Consider the following 6,217-nt stretch of genomic DNA (forward strand, 5'->3'; position numbering starts at 1 on the left):
TTAAAGTATCTTCATTATGTTTTGTGCATGTAAATAATAATAATGACAATACACTTTATTTATATAGAACCTTTCAAAACACATTTTAGGGTTAGGGTTATGATCATAAAAACATCCTCAAAGTAGCTTAATCAAAACACAGTTCAGCTGCCGATGAATCACGTCTGTCACTCATCCAGCAACATCTCTCATTTTCCTCTTCCTCCATCTTCCTCCTCCTCCTCCTCCTCCTCCTGCTCCTCGTGTGTGTGTGTGTGTGTGTGTGTGTGTGTGTGTGTGTGTGTCAGGTTGGGCTCCTTTGTGCCAGTGTTCAGACAGCGTGGTACATTTGCATAATATGGAATACACATAAAATACACACTAGTACGTGTGTGTGTGTATCTCCATGTGTAATGAGTGTGTGTCAGCGATTGTGGATTTTCTTTTGTGTGTTTGTATGAATGTGTGTATTATTGTGAGTGTGTGCGCTGTTCACATGTGCATGCTTCTTTATGAGTGTGTGTGTGTGAGTGTGTGTGTGTGTGTGTGTGTGTGTGTGTGTGTGTGTTTGTGCCTCAGTCAGCACTGAAATGAAATATAACTCCTCATTGTTATGAAAACCACATCCTGCATTCCCAAATTAGAGAGGACGAAGAAGAAAATGAGTGGGAGAGACAACTTTACAAACATAGAAACAAACACTGCTTCCTTCCCCCCTCTTCTTCCTCTGCTTCACAGGTGAAGACTCATAAACAATAACAGAAATAAATGTTTGGAAGAAGAAGAAGAAGAAGAAGAAGACTATGAAAATATGTACGTAATGTATGAGATGTCATAATGAGACGTTTAGAAGCCTTGGAGCTTTCATCTTTGTCCAAAACTGGAGACAGAAAATCATTATTTTGGACGAAGGGGACAGGGCTGGTGCTTGATTGGCCAAGGCACCTGTCAATCAAGCCCACATGTCCCCGAGACTTAACATCTTAACAGAACAGTACATTTTTTAAAATCGCCACCAAAGATGAAGTGAAGCTTCCTTTAGGGCTTCTGGAAATACAGTAAGTGGGGAGTTTCCATTCACTTCAACACAGCCTCAGTGTTATTGGTAACACCACTAGTGGCCGTTAGAGGAACTGCAGCTGAAGACACGAGTTTTAAGCTGACTTTAAGTTGACTTTTTTGCCGCTGCATTGTGAAACTGTGTCCCACCCGTGTTCATCAGACTTCCAACCGACAGCCAACGTTGTTGTTTTTTTAAAGCAGGACCGAGATCTTCCCCTAACCATAACCACAAGTGTTTACCATTGTAACCATGACAACAAAGCTCCCCGAACCTTAATGAAATAACAATTTGAACCTAAATCACGACGCTCCCTTAAACCTAACCAAACAGATTCATTTGGCAACAGTGGTTTATAACAGTGTCGGTGTCGTCCTGCTGATCGACGTCAGATCACAAAACGTGTCGTTCTAAAGGACATATGTCGTTTTATTTGGAGGACTTGTTGGGACAGGAGTGTGTTCGTCCACAATTGCATCTAGCACGAGAAAACCAAGGCGGCTGTAATGAGATGTCTTATCTCCCTAATGGAGACTCACATATGTAGATGAGTGTAAATGTATCTGGATTTGATCCAGATATGAAAATGAAAAATGTAAATAGGACATTTGATTCGGGGAGACCGACACCAAACCTTTACGTTTATGTTTTAGATCTCTGAACACTTATTTACCACCAGCATCAAATCATGGACATTTAGCCAATTATCCTCCAGAAAGAAACTCACACTAAACTAGTGGAAACAAAAAGAAAGAGTGCACCACCAGCAGCGGTTTCAGTGTTGAGTGTTGAGAAGCTTCCACGAAACAATAGTTGAGGACAGAGTGCTAAAGTCAAACTGGGTCAAAGTTTAAAGAGCTGTCGAACAGTTGTTTTACTTCGTATTTCTTGAACTGATCTCAGCGTCTCTCTGCTGCTTGACTTCTTGACTTTCTCTCTCCGACTTGTTTTTATTTGATTCAAAAGATTCTTCACACAAAGTCTCCCACACACTTTCATTTTCTCTCCCTTTATTGACCTTGGGATCGTTGCTCTCGGAGCGTTGCCTCGTTGCCGTGACGACGCAGCTGTACTACTTGTGGCCAGATAAACTGCAGCAGCTGGTACCAATTGTGCTGTGTCACTGTGTGTGTGTGTGTGTGTGTGTGTGTGTGTGTGCACCCTCTCATTAAGGCAGCACCCCCACACTCCTCCAGTCATCTGTCTTCTTCTTCTTCTTCTGGGTGAAACCTCCTCTTCTCCTTTGGCTCTTCCCATCTCTTCTTCTCTCCTCCACTTATTTTCCCATTACATGTCCTCCTCTTTCACCCCCCCTCTCCAGGCAGAAGACCTCTTCGTCTCATCCCCTCTCCTTACTGTAAGAGCGACCACATCAGCTGTGAGTCCAGCTGACGCCAGCAGTCAGTGAAACCCAGCGGACGCTCTCACAGAGGAAGTAGTCACGTCCCAAATCAGGGAGTGAATGTGATAAAATGTCTGCTTCTCTGGAGAGACCATGCAAGTAAAAAATGCCACTTTATACTCGGTGAGGCTGCTACTGACACAATCAGGGGGTCAACACAGACCTCAGAGTCAGGGAGGGGTGAGAGATTCAGGCTGAACCAAACTTTCAAATCCAAGCAGACACATATGAGCTCACTTTGAGCAGGAAAAGCACTTTTTACACTCAATATGTGCCGACAAGAATCTCCATTTTCCAAATCCAATTTACAGTTTCACTTCTGCGCAGCCTCAAGGCTCCGCGACGACCCCAGTGACTTAAATGTTACGCTGCTGTCCATGTCCAAGAGGACGGCATGGAGGTGCTGTGGCTTAGCTGGTTAAAGCACCTGTCTTGTAAACAGGAGATCCTGGGTTCAAATCCCAGCAGCACCTCATACTTCAGGCCTTCAGACCTCCCAAGTACCTGAGAGCTTTGGATCTGTGATATTTGGCCCTCAATGACTAGCTTAGTCATCAGCAGGATGCTACCGAACTCATTCATTTAGCAACAAAACCTAAAACAGTGTCACTGTGTGTTCCAACATTGAGTGTTACAGTCTCGCCCCACGTGACTAACACTTTCCCGTGTTTTGCATGTGTGTACAGTGTGTGTGTGCTCGCCTGTGTCACTTCCTGGTTGCTATTCTGAAGGCCCTGATTGGAGAGGCTCCCAGTCCATCTTCTTGGCCACGCTGTCAGTCAGCAGCAGTGAACTGATGCGAGCAGCAGCTACTGCGTCTCAGGTTCGTCTATATTTGATAAGCATTAAACGACTGTCGAGATTCAACTTTGGTTCTGATGTGAAACGGAGGCTCTTGCTGAACCACCTGGGGACTTGGCCAGGTTTAGTTTTTCAGTTAAAGTACACCTGTTTTGAACTATATCTGGTCCCTAAATGGTGCCATACAGCTAATAAGCTACGAGAGCTTCCTCCATGTTGGACTCTCCCTGTCACTGTCAGGGTGGTTTGCTATTGGTCGACAGCGCAGAGTCGAGTCAAAGTCATTTACGCATTATACAATGCAGTATTTAATCGTTCTTCCTTTCTTTTACGACTGACCGACTTAATTGCTAAACTTTGCTGACTGACTGACTGACTGAATTAACAGGGGAAATCTGACATAAAAGCCCCGCCCCCTCTCATTTCCCATGATGCTCTGTGCTCCACTGGTTTGAAACAGAACAAAGATGGAGTACAACACCCTGCTCACTTCCCCTGTCAAATGATGGAGTCTCCCTTTGTCTTGTTAAAGGTCTGTGTGTGTGTGTGTGTGTGTGTGTGTGTGTGTGTGTGTGTGTGTGTATTGGAGGGTTAATAAGCTGTGTGGTTCACCTGAGTCCCTGAAGCCTCGGGCCAGACGGCCAGACGTGTGTGTGTGTGTGTCTGAATAATTTATAGCTGTAAAGAAACTGCTGCCACAGTTTAATTTCTTTCTCCTTATAATTGCAGTTTCTCAACATTATTCTAATAACAGCTCTGTTTAATAAATTGACTAAAACATGACAGAGTTATGGGGAGTTACGTGCTGCTTAAAGTATTTATTAAGAGCCAGGTGTGGTGATTTCCTGCAGCCTTGATGCCACCATGACGCCTCACAGAAGAGAACCAGAATCAGTGTTTTGATTTTCACAAGAAAGGTATAATGTTGAACTATTGCTTTAACTAACTGAACTAGAGACAACACAGTGAAATAAATAAGACATCTAACTAGTTCTAATCCCCCGCTCCTCTTCAGTTATCTGTTAGCATATGCCAAATATATGAATATGTCATATGTATATATGAATATACATATATTTAGATTAAGAATCATGTTTTCTCTTCCTGCAAAACACTACAACACTTTGATGACTCATCCTGAACTGGGGGGGCATTTATATATATAAATGAAATGTAATTCAGGGCGACGAGCTAACATCATATAAAACCTCATTTGAGCGTGTTTGGATGTCAGTTGGCAGAAACTTTATTTAGATTTCCAAAATGATGTGGCGGAGGTCTAGTTTAATAAAATCTCCCTCGTCGTCCTCCTAATCTAACAACATGGCTGGGGGGGGGGGGTACCTTATGTGTATCTGGGAGCTGAACATCGACCACACTCAGAAATAAGCGACGTTATTGAAGACCAAGTTGCACAACATAAATAAACATAAAGTAAAAAGGTATGAAAGGGTTCAAGTTGTGCAAAATGAATATAATTATAGGCTGTAAATTAAAATAGACTAAATAAATACACAGCTTTGATGCGGCCTCCTCCCCGCTCCGGCTCCCTCTCCTCTGAACAGGACTTTCACGGACATAATCTGTGAGTTGAGATGCTTTTGAATCATGTTTGGCTCGCGGGTATGAGAGTGCATCTGATGAAATATGCAGAGGCTGTTGTTGGCTTTGTTCAAAGCTGTGTGGGAAAACATGCTTTTGCTTTTCAGCACCTGCAGGAAGAGAAACGTTGCTTTCATTTGACAAAAGTTTGCTCCTCACCAAGCGTCTCCTGTTTCACAGCAGACAGTTTGACCTGTCGTAACAGGGAACAGAGGCGACATCAAGAACATCAGTGACGGCTGCATTCCATTTAGATGTGTCGCCCACTGGACTGGCTTACTGTGGTACTTAGGTCAAAATGCTGTCAGCGCTGTGCTGTTGTCAGTGAGGTGCTGTGGCTTAGCTGGTCAAAGTGCCTGTCTTGTAAACAGGAGATCCTGGGTTCAAATCACAGCAGCACCTTACTGTATCAAGAACGTCTACGTTATTGGAGCTAAGGAAGAGAAATTCTGTCCTATTGTGAAATAGATGCCAAATGTCCCCAGCTGGTGGAGCATGAGACTCAACAAACCTCTGCCTCGTTGTGATTCACTTTGCGTAGATTGACGCTGTGGAGACCTGATTGCATTCAAATCTTTCTGAGCTGCCATCATGAAGCCTCCCGTCACACATATTAATTAACTGCTGCTGCTGCAGAGACTCTTTGGAGGAAATGATTTTCCTTAAAACACCTACAGACGCACTTTGTCCTGCATCATCGGGAGCTTCAGCTGCTCTTCAGAGGAAGGAATAATGCTCTGCTTGGCATGGAGGTGCTGTGGCTTAGCTGGTTAAAGCACCTGTCTTGTAAACAGGAGATCCTGGGTTCAAATCCCAGCAGCACCTCATACTTCAGGCCTTCAGACCTCCCAAGTACCTGAGAGCTTCAGATCTGTGATATTTGGCCCTCAATGATTAGCTTAGTCATCAGCAGGATGCTACCGAACTCATTCATTTAGCAACAAAACCTAAAACAGTGTCACTGTGTGTTCCAACATTGAGTGTTACAGTCTTGCCCCACGTGACTAACACTTTCCTGTGTTTTGCATGTGTGTACAGTGTGTACAGTGTGTGTGTGCTCGCCTCTCTCACTTCCTGGTTGCTCCTGATTGGAGAGGCTCCCAGTCCATCTTCTTGGCCACGCTGTCAGTCAGCAGCTGTGAACTGATGCGAGCAGCAGCTACTGCGTCTCAGGTTCGTCTATATTTGATAAGCATTAAACGACTGTAGAGATTCAACTTTGGTTCTGATGTGAAACTGAGGCTCTTGCTGAACCACCTGGGGACTTGGCCAGGTTTAGTTTTTCAGTTAAAGTACACAAACACACACTCAGACGTAGCAGGGGCGCTGCTTCAAGTGGTTTTGGACGAGTAGGAGTAAGGCAGGTCGGTTGT

At 44.2% G+C, this 6,217-nt stretch overlaps 3 non-coding genes across 3 annotated transcripts; all 3 read left to right on the top strand.

Moving 5' to 3' along the window:
- Window positions 1-2,840: 2,840 nt before the first annotated feature.
- trnat-ugu (transfer RNA threonine (anticodon UGU)) lies at window positions 2,841-2,914 on the top strand. Its single transcript has one exon. It is a non-coding gene; the product is annotated as a tRNA-Thr (tRNA).
- Window positions 2,915-5,172: 2,258 nt separating this feature from the next.
- trnat-ugu (transfer RNA threonine (anticodon UGU)) lies at window positions 5,173-5,246 on the top strand. The gene has a single exon. It is a non-coding gene; the product is annotated as a tRNA-Thr (tRNA).
- Window positions 5,247-5,595: 349 nt separating this feature from the next.
- trnat-ugu (transfer RNA threonine (anticodon UGU)) lies at window positions 5,596-5,669 on the top strand. The gene has a single exon. It is a non-coding gene; the product is annotated as a tRNA-Thr (tRNA).
- Window positions 5,670-6,217: the final 548 nt, after the last annotated feature.

This window comes from Enoplosus armatus, chromosome 15, assembly GCF_043641665.1.
Source record: "Enoplosus armatus isolate fEnoArm2 chromosome 15, fEnoArm2.hap1, whole genome shotgun sequence".
Classification (NCBI taxonomy): Eukaryota; Metazoa; Chordata; class Actinopteri; order Centrarchiformes; family Enoplosidae; genus Enoplosus; species Enoplosus armatus.